Source organism: Polyodon spathula, chromosome 5, assembly GCF_017654505.1.
Source record: "Polyodon spathula isolate WHYD16114869_AA chromosome 5, ASM1765450v1, whole genome shotgun sequence".
Taxonomy (NCBI): domain Eukaryota; kingdom Metazoa; phylum Chordata; class Actinopteri; order Acipenseriformes; family Polyodontidae; genus Polyodon; species Polyodon spathula.
Window position 1 is genome coordinate 10,650,384 of NC_054538.1, and position 15,557 is coordinate 10,665,940.

General features: G+C 37.4%; 1 protein-coding gene across 1 annotated transcript in view; it reads right to left on the reverse strand.

Annotated features, from left to right (window-relative positions):
* Positions 1-271, reverse strand: part of LOC121315536 (adhesion G-protein coupled receptor F1-like) — a 31,678-nt gene extending 31,407 nt beyond the window's left edge. Inside the window, exon 1 of the mRNA XM_041249709.1 lies at positions 126-271. The gene's annotated coding sequence lies outside the window, so the exon portion shown is untranslated. The remainder of the gene's footprint in view (positions 1-125) is intronic.
* Between the last annotated feature and the right edge of the window lie 15,286 nt (positions 272-15,557).

The following is a 15,557-nucleotide window of genomic DNA, read 5'->3' on the forward strand; positions in this document are numbered from 1 at the left end:
TACACAAACCCAATAACAGCTATTTAAAAGAAAACAGGCTTTACATTATGAGAACAAAAATTGTATTGTTTGTTTTTAATAGTTATGGTAACAATAAAATAAGCATAGATTCAACTGTTTCTTACCTTTCTGACAGCAAGTTTTCTGTTCCGCATAGGGGTAGTTGTGAAGACTTCAGTTCCTAACCTGCAGTAACAAAATTAGAAATCTGTATTAGAAATCTCTTTATATTTATGTGGTTCAGTTAGACTTTTCAAAGGCATTTGTAGTCCTCTGGCAATAGAGGGGTATTATGCAAGACACGCCTAAAATGAATTACTAAAACAACAAGAGTAATAGAGAACACACCTGTCTAGCAAGTTCATGTATTCATATTTCCTCATGCCTGTTTAGTAGGTGCAGGATTTATATTTTTCCAGTCACGCTTTATTTTAAGGGTAGTTTTTTAGTTTATTAACTGTTAACAAACATTTTTCTTGTTTAGCTAAGGGTTAGGGTTAAGGTAAAGGTTAGGTTTAATATAAACCTGATTTCAAGCATCTGATCAACTGGATATTGATCATCCGCAGGGCTCTGGTGTTTGACTGATCATCCACAGGGTTGTGGTGTTTGCAGTTTTAGCTGGACTATTATATAATATTAACTAACAGTTGACAAAAAACAATGTACATTAACATGTTTATTAGCTGTTTGCTAACAGTTAATAAACAAAAAAAACAGCCCTTACAATAAAGTGTGACAATTTTTCCTTTTTAGTTTTTCGTGCTGAGACTTATAAGAAATAACACAAAGGATATAATAAGCAGAAACCTGCTACTGCTGCACATGATTATAATAGGGTTCTTATGTGACAACTAGGCAACAAGCAAGTTTACACAGGGGACCTGAACCAAAACCAATGGAATCTGAACGAAAGGTCTACTTACATCCTGTTCTTACTACAAAAGTAAAATATGCAATCATCGTGCATCTAAAAACATGATTGGGAATCAATGTAGGTAGTTTGATGAGGGTATAAGTTCATTATGAACAAATACCAATTGCAGTTGCAAAAGCAGAATTCCCAAAATATAATTATCAAAACGTTTATCACCAACACTGAAATTGCTAACTTATTTGCAAAACACACACTACTAAATCCTGAACAATCTTTACGATTCTCTTAACACAATTAAATTGCTGTTGTACATGTTTTTGTGATTAGTTCCTCTTTAAAAGGTAAAGTATTTTGTTTGCAAATGATAACAACGAATAGCTGAAAAAATAAACATTCCAGTTTTGGAAATTCAATTTGCATACCATGCATGCTTTGTTTTCATAAGTGCTAAAGCACAATACTCCTAACACAATTATCTAAACATTTCTCTCTTTCACACAACCTTCTAAATTCTGAACTTGATCAACATTTCTCTTAACAGAATTTATCTTTGTTTTGGTACACAGATAATAATCGCTGTCAATTGTTAATGAGGCTGTTTTCAACTTGCGCAAAAGCTGCTGACCTGGCAGAGAGATCACTGGACAGCACGGCATTGCAGAGGTACAGACCCGACCAATGCTGAGGGAACGCAATATATATAGGAAACTTTGAACACAGGTTGTTGATTTGTCTGGTGCTTAGTACTTTAAGAGTAACCATACTTCAAGTAGTATCTCTTATAGAGAGGATACTATTTCATTTGTCTCCCTGGGGGACCAGGGGTGCCATTTAGGGGGATCAGGGGAACAATACACGACTGAATGTAAACCTGTCAACTCTCCCTTATTAGCCAGGACTGTTCCTGTTTTTTTGGGCCCTTCTCCCAGAAAACCTCTGGGACAGATTTTTTCCCGTATTTTGCGCAAAACTCTAGTGTTTTATTTCTGCAAAAGGCATGTACTGTCTGTGGTTATTTCAATCCCTGTCTCTAAAAGTAGGCTTTAGGACCCAGGGGAGCCATGTGACAGGCATGAATTCAGTGCTCCAGGCTAGCTCACATAGTTGACCATCTACAATGACTGCGTGTGTGATAGGCCCACCCAGGTAAAAAATAAAAATAAATCTATCTATCTATCTATCTATCTATCTATATATATATATATATATATATATATATATATATATATATATATATATATATATATAGTGGATATAGTGTTTTTGCGACATCACCCTATATATATATATATATAGTGGGTGACGTCAGACCAGAACCAGGAACCAACACAGAACAGACAGAGACATGGAGTTTGGTGAAGCTGAGCGCTTGGTTGCGCTCAGCATTTAATGATTAAACAAACAGAAAATAAAAGGTTGAAAGACAAACAAAACACAGGAATATGGCACGTTCAAAAGGCAACAAAAGGTGAAAATTTTGAAAAGGAGGTGTAGACTTTCTATATATATATATATATACTATATATATATATATATATATATATATATATATATATACAGTACTGTGCAAAAGTTTTAGGCAGGTGTGAAAAAATGTTGTATAGTAAGAATGCTCTCAAAAATACACATGATAATAGTTTATATTTATCAATTAACAAAATGCAAAGTGAGTGAACAGAAGAAAAATCTACATCAAATCAATATTTGGTGTGACCACCCTTTGCCTTCAAAACAGCATCAATTCATCTAGGTACACTTGCACACAGTTTTTGAAGGAACTCGGGAGGAAGATTGGACCAAACATCTTGGAGAACCAACCACAGTTCTTCTGTGGATTTAGGCAGCCTCAGTTTCTTCTCTCTCTTCATATAATCCCAGACAGACTCGATGATGTTGAGATCAGGGCTCTGTGGGGGCCATACCATCACTTCCGGGACTCCTTGTTCTTCTTTACGCTGAAGATAGTTCTTAATGACTTTCGCTGTATGTTTGGGGTCGTTGTCATGCTGCAGTATAAATTTGGGGCCAATCAGATGCCTCCCTGATGGCATTGAATGATGGATAAGTATCTGCCTGTACTTCTCAGCGTTGAGGAGACCATTAATTCTGACCAAATCTCCAACTCCATTTGCAGAAATGCAGCCCCAAACTTGCAAGAAACCTCCACCATGCTTCATTGTTGCCTGCAGACACTCATTTGTTTACCACTCGCCAGCCCTTCGGCGAACAAGCTGCCTTCTGCTACAGCCAAATATTTCAAATTTTGACTCAGAGCACTTGCTGCCATTTTTCTGCACCCCAGCTCCTGTGTTTTCGTGCATAGTTGAGTAGCTTGGCCTTGTTTCCACGTCGGAGGTATGGCTTTTTGGCCACAAGTCTTCCATGAAGGCCACTTCTGACCAGACTTCTCCGGACAGTAGATGGGTGTACCAGGGTCCCACTGTTTTCTGCCAATTCTGAGGTGATGGCATTGCTGGACATCTTCCGATTGTGAAGGGAAGTAAGCATGATGTGTCTTTTATCTGCTGCAGTAAGTTTCCTTGGCCGACCACTGCGTCTACGGTCCTCAACGTTGCCCGTTTTTTGTGCTTCTTCAAAAGAACTTGGACAGCACATCTGGAAACCCCTGTCTGCCTTGAAATTTCTTCCTGGGAGAGACCTTGCTGATGTCGTATAACTACCCTGTGTCTTGTTGCTGTGCTCAGTCTTGCCATGGTGTATGACTTTTGACAGCAAACTATCTTCATCAACCTCACCTTGTTAGCCGAGTTTGGCTGTTCCTCATCCAGTTTTATTCCTCTTACACAGCTGTTTCTGTTTCAGTTAATGATCGTGTTTCAACCTGCATATTGAATTGATGATCATTAGCACCTGTTTGGTATAATTGTTTAATCATACACCTGACTATATGCCTACAAAATCTCTGACTTTGTGCAAGTGTACCTAGAAGAATTGATGCTGTTTTGAAGGCAAAGGGTGGTCACACCAAATATGGATTTGATGTTCACTCACTTTGCATTTAGCTAATTGATAAATATAATCTATTAACATGTCTATTTTTGAAAGCATTCTTACTTTACAGCATTTTTTCACACCTGACTAAAACTTTTGCACAGTACTGCATATGCAAATTTCAAGATTCTTGGACAACATATTCTCACATAATCCAAAGAAGCGTTGGGAAAAAGGCACATTTTCAGTAAACTATGCAGGACTGATTTTAATGGTGGGACATTGGAGCAAGAATTACGTTTGTGGTAATCTTGAGAAATCACAAAACACCAAAAAGCCAGTGACAATCAGAAAAACAGCGCTTCAATGACATCTTTCACTGCCAAAGGAAAAGTGGAGATCAAGAAAGTTACATATACAAAGAACCTACACGTTGTGACTAGTTTAATAAATCTGTATAGACATGTTCTCAGACTCACAAATTGCAAATTATTCTGCAGGAAAATAAAAAAGTCACACAAATAGTTAATGATCATTTCTATTACAATTTCAACATCAAAATTTCTTTAGAAATTCAGACTGATTGATAATATGTGTTCATATACAGCTGAACCCCCACTGTCCTAGTCTGCATATTAACTGAACCACCCCTTTCCACTTTGCCAGCAACAGCACACACCCAGAAATGCAATAAATGTTCCTGTGTACTTCCTTGTAACAGTTTCATTCTGCACTGTAATAATGCTGTGCTTTTTCAGCCCTGTGAAATGGCTTCAATTGCCTCAGGAAGCAAGCGAAAATGTGTTGTACTGACTTTACCAATTAAAGATGAGATTTTCAGTCGAATAAAAAAGCAGCCCCTGGACTCACGATTGAAATAAAGTATTATACACATTACTGTCAACATGATCTAACCGTGAATTAACAGAATGTTTCCATTAGATGCTTGAAATGTAAACCGAGGTATTGCCCCTTGTAACATCAGCTTTAATACCATATGTATTTCAAAAATGACCGGATGGGCTGTCACAACATCCAGTTTGTCCATCCTATTGAAACTTGCTGGTGGCATCAACTACAGTTTCCAAAGGCATGTGGAGTCGTTTGGCAGTACAGAGGTATTATGCAAGACACCTAAAAAATCCTGAAACAGCAAGAGGAGTTCACATATTTCTTCATGTCTGTTTAATAACCCAATTCATGGAACAGGAGCAGGGATGGGCTGCGAGGAATAAGCCCTAAGAACTATTTGCATGAGACTTTAGGTTTCCCCCTTGACTTGTGGAGAGCTGCCCTCTCGGCAGTAAGACTGACGCTTGGCCTCCAAGGCTGGGAAGCAAGCGTTACTTCCCCCAGGAAAATGAAGAGAAGGATAGAGTATACATTTGAGAACACTAGAAGTCACCCCGACTAACAAGGAACGGCTACACTTCGGGAGATCGGTGCAGCCAGACCTCTGAGACAGAGCCACGTGGGGTGACAGGAATTCTGAAAGGGCTCTAGAGACCAATTCATTCTTTGTGTTCCAAGAAGGCTTAGCAAAATACAAGAGACGACCCGGTAGTAGTCGTCCACATTGGTACAAACAACATTGGAAGAGACAGACCAAAATCCCTGCAAAACAAATTCAGAGAGCTAGGAAGGAAATTAAAAGTGAAAACCAAAACTGTGGTATTTTCTGGTATACTACCGGCACCTTGCAAAGGACCATATGGACAGCTGGAAATAATTAATCAAAACGCATGGCTGAAAACGTGGTGCACACGGGAAGGCTTCACCTATCTTGATCATTAGGACCACATTCTACAACGAGGACTATCTGTATAGATGGGACGGACTGCACTTAAATAACAAGGGAACCAGTCTACTTGGAGAAAAAAATCCTCGAGCAGGTTCAGAAGCATTTAAACTAGAAAGGAAGGGGGGAGAAATCAACAAAAAAACAGAAGGGAGACCGAATCAAAACAAGAACAACAACTCAGGTAAGACAACCATTAAATGTATTTATCTAAATGCTAGAAGTATCAGAAACAAAATTCTAGAACTTGAAGCTACTGCTCTAACAAGTAACTACGATGTGATAGGTGTTACAGAAACTTGGTTGTCTGAGAGTGATGGGGACGAATATAATATTTGTGGGTATACACTGTATAGGAAAGACAGGCAGGACAGAAGAGGAGGAGGGGTAGCGCTATACATAAGAAACAGTCTTGAAGCCCAGGTGTTAAACCTGGACAAAGAAAATAAAGCCGAATCAATATGGGTCAGAATAATGGACAAAAATTCAAAGGGCATAATAATAGGAGCATGCTATAGACCGCCAGATTCAGACGGTGAGCAAAATAATCTGTTATACAATGACATTAGAAATGCGTGTGGCAAAGGAGAAGCCATACTAATGGGGTATTTCAACTTCCCCCATATAAAATGGGAAAACCCGGTGGGTAGCACGAAGGATGAAATTGAAATGGTGGAAATGACAAATGACTGCTTCCTAACACAATTTGTCAAGGCACTGACTAGAGGGGAGGCATGCCTTGATTTAGTCTTTTAAAATAACAAAGACAGAATAACTAGAACAGAGGTCAGAGAACCACTGGCAAACATTTGAAAAACATTTGAAGTGTTTTTTAAAACCCCAAAAGTAATGACTAAAGCTAAGGTTTACAATTTTAAAAAAGCAAACTATGAAGGTATGAAACAGAGACTAACAGAAGTAGATTGGAGTAAAATAGAGAAAACACCCACAGAAGAAGGATGGTTGTTCTTCAAAAATGTAGTACTAGAGGCGCAAAACAATTACATCCCTAAAGTAGACAAATCTAAATGTAAAACTAAATTGCCAAAATGGTTTAATAGATCAATTAAAAAAAATTTTCAGCAAAAAAGGGCACTTTATAGAGCATTAAAAAAGGACCAAAAAGAAAGTACGCAGAAAGAGTACACGGAACTGCAAACGCAAGTCAAAAAGGAAGTTAGAAAGGCCAAGAGAGAAATAGAAATGAACATTGTTAAGGGAGCTAAAACCAATTCCAAAATGTTTTTCCAATATTACAACAGCAAGAGAACATTCAAAGAGGAGATTAAATGTCTAAGAGATACAAATGGCAAAATCATAGATGAAGAAAAAAAATAGCAAATATATTAAATGATTACTTTTCACAAGTTTTTACAAAGGAAGATACTGACAACATGCCCCACATGTCATCCAGTTCCTATCCAGTTTTAAATAAATTTAGCATAACTGAGGCAGAAGTGTTAAAGGGACTAGGAGCTCTTAAAATAAACAAATCCCCTGGGCCGGATGAGATCCTCCCAGTAGTACTCAAATAAATGAAAGAAGTTATTTACAAACCGCTAACCAAGATCATGCATCAGTCTCTTGACACAGGGGTGGTACCGACAGACTGGAAAATTGCAAACGTAATACCGATCCACAAAAAGGGAAACAAAACTGAACCAGGTAACTACAGACCAGTAAGCCTGACTTCTATTATATGCAAACTTATGGAAACTATAATAAGATCCAAAATGGAAAATTACCTATATGGTAACAGGGTCCTGGGAGACAGTCAACATGGTTTTAGGAAAAGGAGATCGTGTCTAACTAACTTGCTTGATTTTTTTGAGGATGCAACATCGATAATGGATAATTGCAAAGCATATGACATGGTTTATTTAGATTTCCAGAAAGCTTTTGACAAAGTCCCACACAAAAGATTAATTCTCAAACTGAACGCAGTTGGGATTCAAGGAAACACATGTACATGGATTAGGGAGTGGTAAACATGTAGAAAACAGAAAGTACTGATTAGAGGAAAAACCTCAGAATGGAGTGTGTTAACCAGTGGTGTACCACAGGGATCAGTATTAGGTCCTCTGCTATTCCTAATCTACATTAATGATTTAGATTCTGGTATAGTAAGCAAACTTGTTAAATTTGCAGATGACACAAAAGTAGGAGGAGTGGCAAACACTGTTGCAGCAGCAAAGGTCATTCAAAATGATCTAGACAAGATTCAGAACTGGGCAGACACATGGCAAATTACATTTAATAGAGAAAAGTGTAAGGTACTGCACGCAGGAAATAAAGATGTACATTATAAATATCATATGGGAGATACTGAAATTGAAGAAGGAATCTATGAAAAAGACCTAGGAGTTTTTGTTGACTCAGAAATGTCTTCATCTAGACAATGTGGGGAAGCTATAAAAAAGGCTAACAAGATGCTCGGATACATTGTGAAAAGTGTTGAATTTAAATCAAGGGAAGTAATGTTAAAACTGTACAATGCACTAGTAAGACCTCATCTTCAATATTGTGTGCAGTTCTGGTCACCTCGCTATAAAAAAGATATTGCTGCTCTAGAAAGAGTGTAAAGAAGAGCGACCAGAATTATTCCGGGCTTAAAAGGTATGTCATATGCAGACAGGCTAAAAGAATTGAATCTGTTCAGTCTTGAACAAAGAAGACTACGTGGTGACCTAATTCAAGCATTCAAAATTCTAAAAGGTATTGACAGTGTCGACCCAAGGGACTTTTTCAATCTGAAAAAAGAAACAAGGACCAGGGGTCACAAATGGAGATTAGACAAAGGGGCATTCAGAACAGAAAATAGGAGGCACTTTTTTACACAGAGAATTGTGAGGGTCTGGAATCAACTCCCCAGTAATGTTGTTGAAGCTGACAGCCTGGGATACTTCAAGAAGCTGCTTGATGAGATTCTGGGATCAATAAGCTACTAACAACCAAACGAGCAAGATGGGCCGAATGGCCTCCTCTCGTTTGTAAACTTTCTTATGTTCTTATGTTCTAAAATCTCAGGACCTACCTCAAAACTGTGATGAATCAGGGAAACCTGTACTTTGCATAGATCTATATTGTAGTTTACAACTAGAGCTGATTTTACAATCCTCGTGTTGTTGAACAACTATTTAGCTTACACTTTGTGAGGGATTTGTGTTTCACATGCTGTGCTCATTGTTGTTGTGTGTGACCCTGATAAAGGTGCCTCTGTGACAGAAAGACTATGATTCCTTGTGGTAAATCTCCCTCCCGACCTGTGAGGACACTAAGCAACAGGAACAGAGTACTCTAGACTACTTGGCCCAACACTTCATTCCGAGGGTTAAAAGGAAGTCGTTCATATAGAAAAGGGGTGGAGCTTCGCTACACTAACTCATTGACCCAGAAAGGAAATGATGTGGCAGCCGCAGATTGTAGAGACTGAAGAAACCATGGACTAGAAAAGGTTCAAAAGATTCCGAGAAAGGCTTCTTTAACCCTTTGAGGTCCATTTATTCAGTGCCTGTCAGGCACGTCAGGTCTAATTGATTTTCACACAAGCTGTATCTTTTAAATTTTAAATGTTAATAAGTTTAAATGTAATTTTATTCACAGTAAACCAGGTGCTGCATATCAACAGGACGCTCAATACTCTCGGAAACCTCCCCTAGGAGCGTATCTTTGGACTTCGTCTTCCTAGCCTCATCATAGGTTGTCCCAAGGGTCAACCCAATAGACTCTGCCTTCCTGGCGCCTCATAGGCCGCCATGGTACCTTAGCGAGCCTACTAAATGACCCTCCAACCTCTTTTGAATTATAGTTTGCTGCCATGTCTTCTACAAACTTTAGATACTTCTCTGAAAATGCTTTTCTTGAACCCGACGATCTTTAGATGGATTGGTCAACTGACAAGATGACCAGACTTATAAGACTTTGAAAATGTACCCCTGATGGCTTTGATAGTCCTTTAGGCATCCCTTTTGAAAAAGTATTAAGGATCTCCAAGGGGCTCCTGGCTTTGTAAAACAAGCCGATGGTGAATTGAGATTCTAGGTTCCTTACAAAAGTTGTGCATAGCTTCTATAATGCTTTGGCTAATTAGACGGTCTCCTAAAGTTACAAACACTTGCGAACACATTGTAGCTACGGGGTAATTTATAATCCCTGCCAGGCTGGCCACAACTAAATCGGTACCATCAGCCTTAGTAGTTTTGCATGAAAGTCTTAAAAGAGTATTATTCAGCTCTTCCCATAGCTAGTGATCAACTACCTAAAGGAAAAATAAAAAAACTTCCGGTGATGCTTATTGTAAACACTGACCCCCAACACTATCCTGGAGACCACTGGCTGGGTAATTATCTAAAAGAAGAGATAAATTGAGAGTTTTTTGATTCCTATGGTAGCCCCCCAGATTTTGCTTATTTTCCTAAAACTGTCTCAAACTTTTTATACAGCAACACTAAACAAACGGTGTACAATAATCAATCTCTACAAGGCCTTCTGCCCACTACCTGTGGCCAGCACTGTGTTTTCTTCTTACATCATTGAACCAATGGCCTTACTTCCCCTGAGGTTATGGCTCTCTACAGCTCTGATTTTAGCAAAAATGATCTGATGTTGTCCAGATGTATACATTGTATGCCTAACCCTAAAAAAACAGAACCATATAAGTATGTTTTCATGCGTGCAGTGTATCAAGACTCACAAGAATTTAAAAAAATATTATGAAGGTTAGTCTTTATAATGTAAATAAACAAACAAAAAAGACAACTTAGGACCACACAATGGAATATTTTTATTGTATAAAGACTTATAGTAACAGAGTTCAGGATAGGGGCTGACATAATTCTGGTTTTCAACAGTATTGAAAAAATGAGGAAAATATCCTTTTCTGGCTTCAAAGCCCATAGTTGAAGGCATTGAATTTAACATCATGGGCAAAAAGTTTAGGGAACCAATGTTTCACATCTTAATAGATTAATCTGTAAAACACATTAGCTTGCTACCCTGAGCTATGATATGAGGGATAATACCATTGATGACTAAATAATTCATCAGTAAATAACCATCATATCCTTTGCAGTTATGGGCCAAGAAAGTATATTCTGTGTAACTGGGCCTTCGATACCCTTCAAAGAACTTTTTCACACAATCCTCCCCCTCCCAAAACCATGATTCATCATCCATGTTCAAACAGTACAAATAATTGGGAACTTGCAAACCCTCTTCCTGACAGCATTCATAAAAGTCATAAAACACATATTTATCGGTGGGGTCATAAGGTTTGGAAGCTTGGATTAAGCATTTGTGCACTTTGTGAGGTAACAGCACAGCCTTACATTACGGTAGGGACTAGGGCATTTATGAGCTTTAGGTTTAGAGGGATCGCATGTATAGAGAGAATAGCATCTTGTACACAGTTTTAAGAAGTCACACAATATCGACAATATCGATGGCAATCATGGCATTTAACCTTTACAGAGGCATTGCTATTACAGGCCAGAGAAAAGCACCCAGTACACTGTCCCTCACAGCGATGTCAAGACCAGTTACTGTAGGCTGTGTAACAGTAATTACACCGTGTAACAATTTTTTTTTTTTTTTTGTTCCTGGGTAGTGAAATGGCTATTATTCCCCACAAACTTTGCTTTTGTGACCAGGACAGTGATATTTCAAAATATCACTATTTCCAATGAGAAAACGGGCAAATTTGTGTCTTTCACATAGAGTTAGAAAAAAACAACATATGAATTCAAATTAACATGTATTTATACTAAAGTAATACAAAAATGACTGCAAAAGATTTAGAAGTGAGTAGTTTTTCGAGATTTACGATTATACTGTATTATACTGATTATACTGTATTTACTGTATAATCGTAAATCTCAAAAAACTACTCACTTTTAAATCTTTTGTAGACATTTTTGTATTACTTTAGTACAAATACATGTTAATTTGGATTCATATGTTGTTTTTTTCTGACTTTATGTGAACGAAAAGACACAAATTCGCCCGTTTTCCCATTGGAAATAGTGATATTTTGAAATATCACTGTCCTGGTCACAAAAGTAAAGTTTGTGGGGAATAATAGCCATTTTCTAAACTTTTGAGGCATAAGCAATTAGGAAATAACACTTACTACCCAGGAACAAAAAAAAAAAAAAAAAATTGTTACACAGTGTAATTAGAGATGCTATTAATAAGGTTGGACATCCTGAACACCTTATGATTATTACCAGTTTTTTTTTTGTTTGTTTGTAGAGAAGAATGAAAATATTTCAGCTCGATACAAAACAAGTTGTAATTAGGTTTGGATGTTAAAAATGTAGCCTTATGAATGTGGCATTTTCCCAATAAACATAGAAGCTTAATAGTTCCATTGATATTACTTTTACCATTGTAGTTATCCAGGAATAGGACCATGGTGAAGCTTCTAAATATCAGAAGGGACATGTCATTCCAAAAGATTTCAGAGAACTTACATGTATAGAATGAGCATTTACAAATCTGTAAATTACATGGATAAAAGCTATTAGTAATTTTAAAATGAATTTCTTTATTTTTGTTTGGTACCAGTAGTTTATTTGGAGAATTCCAAGCATTTTTCCAATTAATGTTAATAAATAAGGATTTCCATGGGAGCTATCTTGATACAGCTAGTATCGGATATTCAAATTATTATTATTATTATTATTATTATTATTATTATTATTATTATTATTACTGTATGTATTTGTGTGGACAAACAAAAGATGTCGTCATTGCTATTTATTGTTTGAGACCGGCGAAAAAGCCAGTCTCATAAAATATGTTTGGCATGGATGGGGTTGATTCCCCATCCTGAGTAGTTTGTGGGAATGTCGTTGGAGCCTTAGTACGATAATTGTTTAATAGGTAATTAACCACAGTACAAAAGACCCACTCCGGGCTCAGAGTTAAGGAGAATAAAAAATGAGAGCGAATGTTACAGCCAGAGAACAAAGGTACTGGTTTGATAATTATTATAGTGTGTGTTATTTTACTCTGGGCAATGTGCCCTTTTCTTTTTGTGTGTTTTGTTTAAATTTTTATTTTGTATTTCATTTAATAAACGCACTGATTGCAACCATAACGCTTCAGTTTCGCCCTGCAGTTCTGTGTTTATGTTTCATTTCCCTGGTCTGATGTCACCCCTGCAACCCTCACTGTCACATGTGTCAATGTACAGAGATAGAGGAGAAAAGACATGTCTCATCTGCTAACTGGCTGATAACTAATGTGTTTTGATACCTTCAATCCTGGTGTGTCACTAGGAATGGAAATTTGGGTGGGCCCCAACTTCGGATGGACAGACAAGTACCTAAAGTTTGACGTCACAGGAAATAGTTTATATTACACATGATTTCAATCAATTAAAACTCTGAATACATCAAATATCTCCCAGGGTTTGAACAAAGCAAAGTAGCCAAGACTGAAAATGTATGGTGCGGAGTGAAGCAAGGCAAACATTTTTGGCAGTTTATAACAGTAGTTGTACATATACACTACAAATACAAAGCAAATATGCATACATACAATCTACAGAAAAAAAAACTCACTGTGCACATTAACTGCAAAAATCATTTCGTTTGACAAAAAAAGTGCAAACAGTAACTATAACAATCCCCAAAGAAAAAAGCTGTATTGCTTTTTTTCTTAGCTGTATTGTAATCTCTTAGCTATATTGTAATACTGTAAGTCGTCCTGCATAAGGGCATCTGTCAAGCAAAAAATTAAATCATGCTAAGCTCCTGCTGCCTTCAAACCAAAACTAAAATTTTAGCTGTGCTGAGAATACCTTGTTTCCAGCTAAATATGTCTGTGTTTGTTTTCACTGCATTTTCTCAAGTACAGCTAAACAAAGACATCTCGTTGGCTGCAAAAACATAACAAGCAGACAAAAACAGATTTTTTAAAAACAACTTTTGAGTGACACAATGAGCAACATGTTCAAGTTTTGTAACCCTTTTAAAATTATGTTGACATGCTAATGAAAAGGAACATGCAATTTCCATATTTTGCTGCCTTTAAAATAAATCTTATACAATATATATATAACAAACTTCTAGTATTATCCCAAAACACCTGAAAAAATTCAAAGGGTAAAACGTCTTGTCCAGGTAGATTTATTTTTGGGAAGTTTTTTAATTATTTGATCTAACTCATGCAAAAATAAGGGTCCATCACAAAATAATTGATCATGTTCATTGATCTTGGGAATAAAATAATCTTATTAAAGAAATCATCACGATCAGATTTATTAAAGGCAAAAGAATAATGTTTTTGTTGAGAAGTTTACTTTCAGAAGTGTAGTTATCATTAATATAAAGAGAATACATGTAATCATTTTTACATGGTGAGTTTTTTTTCCCCAAATTCCAAACATTTAGCTCTAGAGCTAACAAAAGCACCTCTAGCTTTCTCACGGCAGAAATTTTTGTAAGGAGTAAAGAGCTTCTTCATCATCATCATTGCTGGGACCAGAAGATTGTAAAATATTACTGATATCTTTTGTCCTCATTTGTTTCAGAGATATATCTGTATCAAAAGGTACCCTACCTGCCCTGCAATGAATTGGCAAAAGTATGTGGATAATCTGCTCTGAAAAGACTTAATCACTTGCCATGTAATTTTGTCCCATCAATGAAAGCAACTGAACCTTTAAAGCCAGGGTGTCCTCGGCTCACTGTGCACCAACGACCCCTGTAGACTGGCCAGGCACCTGTGGGCTTACCTGTAAACTGCCAGAGCTGGGTTGTCCTCCGATGCTGTAGCTCTGGGTTGGCTGCATGGCTGGCCTGCGGGGTGAAAAGAAGCGGTCGGATGACGGCACACGCTTCATCCATCGGCTGAAGTCGTGTTCATCTTCGTCGCTCAAGAGTCAATGCAAGGGTGCTAGCGGTGAGCTGAGCCTAGAATACAACCGGAAATTTCAAATTGGGAGAAAAACAGGGTAAAATCTCTTTGAACAACACAATGCAAAAAAATCAATCTCCACAATGGAAGAGTCCCATGACAAATTATACAGAAGTCTTGCAGCTTAGCAAATTTTATGGAGTTGGTGTAGAAGTAGAAAAACACCTAGAAGTAAATACATACATAATTAAGATATACCAGGAAGGTTATAACAGCCCTACTGTATACTCAACAATTCAAAATAAAAATAGACAGAGATCATGTTATCTGCAGACGATAATGAATCACAGGGTTCTATGCTTGGTTATATTAAATACTTTCTCTCACATACACACAGAGGTAAAGAACATGTGTTTGCTGCTCTGACTCTGACATTGATCCTGAAGCTATACAGTGTTAGAAACACTGAATCAGACACAGATCTGCTTGATTTGCATTTTAATTCCAAACCTCTGTTTGTAGCAATCCAAAGTGACAATATGTATTTTTTGAGTGCAAGGTATTATGGGGGACCAGAGTGGTTAAGCACATTGCTATGAAAAATCCTACATGATAGGGAAATTTACAGTTTTGAAATTGATAATAAACTGTTTTATAAGCTGTGACAGGGTACACCCTGCTTCTGTATGTATTTTGTTTAGTTTGTATTGTCTATTGTTGTTTAAAGATTTAAATGTATGTATTGGTGCACGGGGTGTGGTTTTATTAGTGTTTAAAATGTGTGTATCGGTGCACAGGGTGTGGTTTTATTAGTGTTTAAAATGTATGCCTTTGTGCTCGGGGTGTTTCTGGTCAGCAGGGAAGGATTGACTGTCTTCCCTGCCAAAGCAGTTCACGTGCAGACTGTGCCTGGACTTGACTGAATGATTAACAAGCAATCGAGCCCAGGCACAGCTGCATAAAAGGAGGTGAAAATCTCTCACTCTGGGTTTGGTGTTTAGAGGTGTAATGAGAAAGCGAGATGTGAGTTTATAGAGAAATACAATTTAAAAACAATTTCTACTTGTG